We start from the raw sequence: 9369 nt of genomic DNA on the forward strand, positions 1-9369 counted from the left end.
ACCTAGGATGTGGGAGCTCTTTGAGGAACCAGCATGAGAATGAAATCTGGGCAGTGAGCGTCTGCCAATTACCAGTTCCTCCACCTGCTAGTCCTCTTCCCTAAATATGTTGGCATATGCACAGGGGCACTGCTGGTCCCAAGGTGGAGTTCTCCCCTTCCATGGGCGAGAGTTGAGGTTAACAGAGACCCAGAGTTGGTTCCTGGTCAATGCACCTCATGTATAGCCATCACCAGCCTCTTGGGGGAGGCTTTCAGGTTGCTATGATGCTGAACAAAACAGCTTCCAGATTAAGACAAACTACGAAGTAAGGTGGCCTGGTAATCTTCTGAACCCCAGCCCATGAAAGCGCTGTGAACCACAACCCGGTGACTCAGGCCTGACTTAGCAGCCGCTAACGACAACAGCACACACATTGACTACACGGTGAAACGCTTGCATGTATAATTTTCTCAAAGAGGTAGGCGCTGCTTTTATTATTTCCAGTTCACAGGTGTGGGGTCGAGGTTCCACTGATAGCTCACACAAAACCACGCAGCTAGCAAATAGTAGAAATTTGGCTCGCGTCTGTCTTACAACCTAGCCCTGTTCCTGTGCCTTGCAGAACCTCCCAACTAGCAGATCAGCGCTGGGGGAGGGGGCGGTAGGGGGCCTGAGAGCTCGGGTAATCCCACCCCCAACCCCCACCAGCAGAAGGCTTTCTGTTCACCTAATGACATCACCTTCTGCTATGTTTTATCTTGGTAACTCTATCCTCTCTGAGCTTTCACTGAGAAAATAAATTAAAACAAGGCCCTCTCAGCCCCCAATCTACTTAATTGTCCTGCCTTCATATTCTTTGATTAAGAAATAGTCCCTCATGTCTTCAAATCCTTCAAGCATGTGTCTGTCTTTAGACAATTATTCCTGGAACACAGCCCTTTGAAATTCCTCTTGATTTATATATATATATATTTTTTTTTTTTTTTTTGCTTCATATATTTTCACTTCATTCAGTTCACACACAATAGTGGTCTTTCCGCCCAGATAAGAAGGTTCTAGTCTCCTGGGGGCACTAACCTGACCTTTCCCACACTCCTTGGCAGAGCCCCTCTACCTTCCCCGCAGAACAGGGAGACTTACAGGGCATTGGAGAAGGCTCGGGCTTACCACTGGCCAGGTCAGCCAAGCGCAGCGATGCCCTCAGGGCAGGCTGAGCAGAGGCGCTCACAGACATCTGATTGCTATTGGGAATGGGTGATCCAGTCAGCCCCACAGCACGACTGCTCTGGCCGCCTTCCAGGAAGTTGGAGGAGAGTCACCTGCAGCCACAAATCAACTCCAGAACCTTCCCTGACTCACAGGAAAACTCTGCAATCACATCTGACTCTAGCCAGATCGAGGCCCCTCCTGCACTGTTTGCAGGAAGAATTACAAGCATGGTGTGGAATGCATTTACTCCCATCTGCATCAGGGGAGCACTCTTCTAAACAGAGCCCCCACTCATTGGGTGATGAGTCCTAGAGCAGGAGCAGTCCTCTACTGAGCTAATGCGGCTCTCTTCCATCCTATGTGGTTGAGGAATCCGGTCTTAGTATTTTCTGGGCCACCATCCACTCAGCCTCCTGAGGGCTGCTTGCACAGGCCAACAGGACTGTGGCTCGCATCCAACAGAGAGACGCAGGCCTTGTGGAAGGAGACCACATTCCATGCATGTACCGGTGTATGAAACTGAAGGAGAAACTAAGCCACCAAGTGGGAAAGTCATCTAAATCACCGAAAATTGCTCTAGGATTTTGGATTATGCCAATTTAGGCTAAAAGGCAATAGCTGAAGTGTGGTAAAAATTCAGAGTCTGAGATGCTAAGACTGAAACCCTATCTCTGCCTTACATATGAATCACGTGACCTCAGACAAGCCACGCTTGGAATAGCACATAGTAAGTGTTCAGTAAATGTTAGCTAATATTTTTTGTGTAGTAGATTGTTTCTGTTCATTGTTGTTGTGTGCTGTTGAATGTATAGGATTTTCTGGGCTGCCATCTTTATAGAAGAGATCGCTAGAGCTTTTCTCCCACAGAAGCTGGTGGTTCGAATCACCAGTCTTTCTATTAGCAGCTGCCCATTTTCACCATTGCGCCATTGGTGTCATTGGTAAGTGCCGTCCAGTCACATCTGACTCATGGTGACCCTCTATAGGATTTCCGAGGAGCAGCTGGCGGGTCTGAACCTTGTGGCTCCCAGTCCAGTGCTTATCCTTACAGAACCACACCAGGAGTTCATTACGCTCCTTTTAAATTATTAATGCCATTTAAATTTGTTGTTGTTAAGTGCCTTTGAGTCAGTTACAACTCAAAGCCACCCTGTACAGGGTTTCCAAGGAGTGGCTGGTGAGTGAACTGCTGACCTTGTGGTTCAAACCAACCTTGAGGTCCAGCACTTTACCCACAGCACCACACCAGGATTCCAGTTATCTAAATGTACATGCAATAAATTTATTTACATTGTGTACCATTCTATGAGTTCTAATACTTATATAGATTCGTGGGAAATTACTCAACTTGCTTGGAGTCCCTGGAAACCCTGTACAGGATCGCTCTGAGTCACAACTGACTAGATGGCACTTCACAACAACAACCCAGCTTGCTTGCTTGAGGCACGTCATCAGGAGGGACCAGCCACTAATGGAAGACATTCTGTTCGGTGAAGTAGAAGACCAACGAAGGTGACATGGATGGCACAATAGTCCCAACAATCAACTCAAACATGCCAGCCATTGGGAGGCTGGTGCAGGAGTGGATAGCATTTCATTCTGCCCTACAGAAGTCGAAATCAACTTGATAGCAGCTTACAACAACAGAGATGTGTGTGATCACCACAGTTAGGTTACAGAAAAGCTCCACTGCCCCCAGAATTCCCTTTGTAGTCAAACTCCACCCATCCCAACCCCTAGCACCCAAAGTTTTGCCTCTTCCAGAATGTTATATAAATGGAGTCATATGATAGATAACCTTTTCAGCCTAGGACTCAGCACAAGGCCTCTGGGATTCATCCATGCTATTTGTACATGTTAGTAGCTCATTCTTTTTTCTCTCTCTCTTTTTTTTTTTCCAGCTTTGGGGCACATAGTCTATTGTACTCAATTGTTTACACAACCGTTTCCCAAACTAGGCATATTTATTCGTCTTTTTAATCCTCAAAGCTTAGCACAGGGCTTGGCACATAGAAGGCACTCAATAAATATTTCATCTTCAAAAATGACCACTCATGTGGCCATAATCCTTTTTCATACCTTCAGGAAGGCTGATAGTTAGGTCCATGTGTATATTTTGCAGGACACAATATAATTCCCAGGAAATTCTTTTTTTAATTATATATAGGTCAGAAACTACTCCTATGTTCATTTTCAAAATCAAGATGTCATCGAGATGAATATGCCAGGTGGTTTGGTCATAACTATTTTCCCTTTGTTTCCATTTTTAATGAGTATGAAATAATCATTACAAGACAAATACCAGACAATCTTCTGCCCACGACGGCTTGTGCTTTTCTCTGGCCTCGTGAATGCAGAAGATCTACCCTAGCTCTCAGTGACCCTGGATCACTGAACGATTTTTGATCCTAAAAGGGTTTTTTTCAACCTTCAGTTTTTGTCACGTATAAAAGCTGTGTGTGGAGACTGGAGATTGCCTACTGACTTCTCTTCTATCTCTGTGCCTTTCTCTACTTCTTCCTCTGGTAGCAATAGCTTGGTTCCTGAGTCTTTGGTTACAATCACCACAAAGGACCAGCGTGACTCAAAGGATGTTGGCTACCACCACCTGATGTTGATAAACTTCCAAAGCATTACGTGCACGATCAATTACAATGGAGGGGTCAGTCTCCAACCTAAAGGAAATTGTAAATACTTTAGGAGCCCAGTCTTTAACCAAAGGTGAAAGCTTTTTTGGCACCATCTTCACTATTATCCGCAGTGGGCCCCTAGATGACTGGATCTTGTGTTCAGGCATTTCAGAGACAGGAACATAGAAATCTGACATGACCGCAGCTAGGTAGAACCTAGAAAAGGAGCCTAATGGATTGAGAGCCTGGGCTGCAGCCTGTAGCAGATGCAAGTATTCCATCAAAGTGGTGAACTCAGCAGCGAGGAAAATGCCCGCAACCGCAGCCTCTTGGTAGCTCCTCGAGGCTGCAGGGAAGCCCGGGAGCTCCTTCTCCTTGGCTTGGAGACATAGCAGGTCAGACTAGGCTGGGCTAGAGGGCCGTTGAGTGGACATCCAGGTCTGCAGTGGGAAGCGGTGGGCAAATGGGAAAGCAGAGCGAGCGTGATACACGGCCCTGCTCGCCCAGCGAGGCCTCAAAGCAAACCATAACCTTAGCCCAGTGTGTAACACTAGCCGGCTGAGGACACTCCGAGGCTAGATCCACTTCCACCATTAATCCCGACTATATTCCCAGTAGCTCATTCTTTTCCATTGCTGAGTAGTATTCTGTTGTAAGGAGCTCTAGTAGCGGAGTGGTTATGAGTCATGTTGCTAACCTCAAGTCAGCAGTTCGAAACTACCAGGTGTTCCGCAGGAGAAAGATGAGCCGCTCTGCTCCTATAAAGATTTACAGAGTCCAATGAGTGGGAACTGACTCCATGGTACACCCTCACCAGTATTCGATTGTATGACCGCTTACTTATTCATTCATAGATACTGTGTTTCTTTTCAGATTTTTATGATTATGAACAGTGTTGCTATAAACATTTCATGAGTAGGTTTTTGTGTGAACTTTAAGTTTTCACTCTTCTACAGAAGAGATCTAAGGGTAGGATTATTGGGTCATATGATGAGTGCATGCTGAACTTTGTAAGAAATTGACAAAATGTTTTTCAGAGTACTTGAACCATTTTGCATACCCACTAGCAACATACAGAGTCCTGGTGTGGCTCCATGGGTTAATGTGCTGGACTGCAAGGTAAGTTTCTACAGCAAGGTTGGCGGTTCAAGCTCACCAGCTGCTCCTGAAAATCCTATACAGGGTTGCTATGGTTCGGAACTGACTCAACAGCACTTAACAACAAACAACAACAATGTGTGAGTGACCTAGTTGTTCTGCATTCTCGTCAGTCTTTGATGTTGTCACGTTTGGGCTTTAGCCATCTTAACAGGCAGTATTAAAGACTTTAACATAACTGTTTTGTAGTGCATGGGATCACTGTGCATCGGAACCAGCTAGAGGGCACCTAACAGTTACAACAATAGGCAATATCTCCTTGTGGTTTTAATCTGCATTTCTCTAACAGCTGCTGAACCAAGAGGCTGGCAGTTCAAACTCACCCAGCCGCCTCAAAGGAGAAAAACCTGGTAATCGGTCCCTATAGAGATTGTCGTTAAGTGTCCTCGAGTCAGTTCTGACTCATAGGAGCATCTGGTAAGTTTGAACAGCCGACCTTGTGGTTCAAACAGACTTTGTGGTCCAATGCTTTATCCCATAGCAAAACACAACCTAGAAAGTCCTACAGACATTCTGTTCTATCACATGTGACAGATGTTAATCATCTTATTGACCATTTTCTATCCCTTTATTTCTTGAATACAGTGTCTTTTGAAATGTTGTGTCCATTTTTCTTAAAACTGAGATATTTGTTGAGTTCTTAGCGTTCTTTTTGTGTTCTGGGGCATAAGTCTTTTATTTAAAGTGTGATTTGCAAATATTTTCTCCCAGTCTGTCTTGTCTTTTCATTCTTTTACTAAAATTTATAGAGCAACGGTTTTTAACATTGTGATGAAATTCACTTTATGAATTGCTTCCTTTTTGTGGTCTCCCTTTTCACGTCATGGCTAAAACTTTTTGTCACGAAGACGTTTGCCTAGCTTCTTCTGCTTCTTAACGTTTTTACCTGGTCTATTTTTGAGTTAATTTTTAGAAACTGCTAAAGTTTAGGTTAAGTTCAAGTTTTGTTTTATTTTGGTTTTGCGTAGTGGTAACGAATCAGGCTGCGAACCGCAAAGTCAGCAGTTCGAAACTACCAGCAGTTCCACGGGAGAAAGATGAGGCTTTCGGCTCCCGTAAAGATTTACAGCCTCAGAAACCCTGTACAGGGTCACTATGAGTCAGAACCGACTCCACGACACATAACCACCATCATATGTGTCCAATTGTTCTAACTGCTAGCCAACATCAACATTACTGTATTACTCCTCCCTAGGTATCAACTTTTCTGTAAGTTAAAGTGCTATTTTTGTTTTTACTTACAACAAGAAAAAACATTTGAAAGGGCCTACCCCAGTGCCTAAGGAACTCTGGTAGCGTAGTCGTTATGAGTTGGGCTGTGAGCCGCAAGGTCAGCAGTTCGAAACTACCAGCTGTTCCATGGGAGAAAGATGAGGCTTTCTGTTCCCGTAAAGATTTACAGCCTCAGAAACTCTGTACAGGATCACTATGAGTCGGAACCAACTCCACGGCACATAACAACCACCACCTCAGTCAGTACCTGGCAATTAGTTTATAGAAATAGACATTGATTGGCTTAAAACATGCACACACATAGAAAAAAAAAAAAAAAAAGCAAAATGAAGCCAAATTCTAAAACAAGACACCTCACCAAAGATTAAATTCTGGAATCACAAGACGAAATTTGCAGTACTAGCTGAAAGTCGTTGCTGTTGTTTTTAAGTGCTGTAGAGTAATCGGATCTGACTGATACCAACCCCGTATAGTGTCTCCCAGGAGTGGATGGTGAGTTTGAACCACTGACCTTGTGGTCCGGTTGCTACAGCACCACACCAGGACTCCTGAATATCATTAAAGACTAGCAGTTACTGTCTCCAGGGTGATACTCCCGAGATCCTTTGGGAGAAGACACAGTTCTGCCTCTCTATAAGAATGAGATCAGTCCCTTGGAGCCACAGCTCCATTGTGGTTAGCTGCCATTCAGTCAGCTCTGACTCCTGGTGACACCTTACAACACAACAGAACAAACAGTGCCTGTTTTTGCACAATCTTCACGTTTGCTGATACATTTGAGTCTGTTGTGTGGCTATGGTGTGAAGTCATTTCATGGGGGGCTTCTCCTGTTTCTATTGGCCATCAACTCACTTACTTTGGTCATGACATCAGGAAAGACTTATCTAGAAAACAATATCACTTAGCCAGATTAGTCTACTGCTAAAGTGACTTTGGAGTCCTGGTGTGGCTCTGTGGGATAAAGCACTGGGCTACAAAGTCAGTTTGAACCACTAGGTCAGTGGTTCAAACTCACCAGCTGCTCCTCGGAAACCCTACACAGGGTCGCTATCAGTCAGAACCAACTCGACAGCACTTAACAACAACAACAAAGTAACTTTACCTTTGCTGCAGTTCAGCATTGTCCCTCAGCACAGTGAAGTGTAACTTGTGTGTGCAGGAGTACAGACATGTATGCACAAGCTGCGTGTGGATAAAACACCCCATGGTCTTTGCCTGTGCAGACCCCTCGTCTGAGCCATATTCATGTGAACAATTACCTCGGTGATTTCAGGACCACAGAAACCATCCAACAAAGGAACTCATTTACTTTCTGACATGGTTAATGTCCCGATTTAATGACCCTCTTATATCACACTCAGCACCCTAAATTATAGGGTAGCTCAGGCAATTAAACTGTAGGATTTCAGACTGCACTTCTCCCAGGAGCCCCACAGCTGCCCTCCGTGCTCGCAGGAATGCCGGCCCTGAGCGAAGCTTTCATCCCCCTCATGTGAGCTGGGCCTTGGCGCTCCAGTGAAGCCATTGTTTGCACCACTAGTTGTTTGCTCCAGATCACTGTCTCCTGAGAGTTTCAGCAACAGGAAATATTATTCTGAACATATAACTACACATGTTAAAGACTAAAAAAGATCTTTTTTTGTTGTTGCTACGAAAGAAGGAAGGGTCACGTTTCTTGATTGTTGTAAAGGAAAGAATCCCATTTCCTGGCATGCCCTGAAATGTCTGTGTTATGAAAGGTGGTTTCCTATAATGATCCTTTGGGATCATTATAGTAGTTTATGGCAGGGATTTCACAAACAGGAGCCCCCGAACTTGCTCCGAAACACAGCCAGCCTCAGAGTGCGGCAGATAGGTAGGTTTGCCACCTAGCCAGGGAACACTGAAGGTTCTATTGAGCCATGCAAAAGACGTGAGTTCGGGTCCCAGACACTGCTCCTCAGGTACAGCCCCCACACTCTCATCAGTGGAGGTGTGTGTGAGAGATGCTGAGCAGGTTTCAGCAGAGTTTCCAGATGGAGACGGACTAAGAAGAAAGACATGAGGCTAGACTGGTGAAAATCAGTCAGAGCAAGCCCTATGGCTTACAATGATCCAGTCTATAACTGATCACAGGGATGGCACAGTGCTGGGCAGCGCTTCCTTCTCTTGTGTGTGGGGTCACCAGCTAACAAGTGCCTGACAGAGATTCTGTCTGATGGGCTTAAGAAGTTACATATCCCAGACATTAATTGCAAAGTTAATCCTGAAATGTAAAGGTAAAATGTTAATGACCATATCCCACAGCCAAGACCCTCCATCCAATTAAACAAGGTTGTGACTTAGTGGTTCGAAAACTCTCAAAGAAACATTCCTCAACTTTCATCTACTATTTACTCAGACAATAAAAACAACCTTTGAGTAAACTACACAGCTGAAAGTACACATTGTCTATGTAATGCAATTCTACTTTGAAAAGTTATGTCGTACTCCAACATTTAGACCCCACTGGAGTCCTGATGTGGCGCTGCGGGCTAATGCGTCAGACTGCAAAGTCGTTTGAACTATGAGGTCGGTGGTTCAAGCTCACCAGCAGCTTCTTGGAAACCCTATACAGGGTCACAATGGGTCAGAACCCATTCAACGACACTTAACAGCAACCGTTACAAATATGGGAAATAAATTCAGAGTCTCTGTCTTAATGAGACACAATCGAGAATGACAGGTTATAAAAGTTAGCATTCACAATAAGGAAACATTGTTTTAAATCTTGTCATTACATAAACTTTTTCTGAAAAATAGCTCTAAGTAGAATAGGGAGTGCTTTGGGAGAGAGAAGAGCAGACAGGTAGCAAGAGTACTGTATTTTCAGCTCTAAACCTGGTCTGATTTCATGCTGAATCTTCAAACTCCGTAACTGATACGAACATGGGTTTTATTGCCACATTCCAAGAAAATATTCCTTTGAATTTGTATAAAAATCTTTAGTAAGGACAGCAATGCTTTCCACGTTGGACAATGACCAAAATTCATGATATGATCAGGGTTTTTATCCCATTCCCACCTTATAAGAATTAGTTGAGAACAAACAAGATGGCGGATCGGGTGGACATATAGCAGAGAGCTCCGCCAACAACAACACAGAATACCCGACCAAGCAGGCTCAGGGGCTGGTCCC

The 9369-nt window shown here is 44.5% G+C and overlaps 1 pseudogene; it reads right to left on the reverse strand.

The window, feature by feature from the left end:
* Positions 1-3621: 3621 nt before the first annotated feature.
* Positions 3622-9369, reverse strand: part of LOC102831663 — a 10631-nt pseudogene continuing 4883 nt past the window's right edge.

This window comes from Chrysochloris asiatica, unplaced genomic scaffold, assembly GCF_000296735.1.
Source record: "Chrysochloris asiatica unplaced genomic scaffold, ChrAsi1.0 scaffold00184, whole genome shotgun sequence".
NCBI lineage: Eukaryota > Metazoa > Chordata > Mammalia > Afrosoricida > Chrysochloridae > Chrysochloris > Chrysochloris asiatica.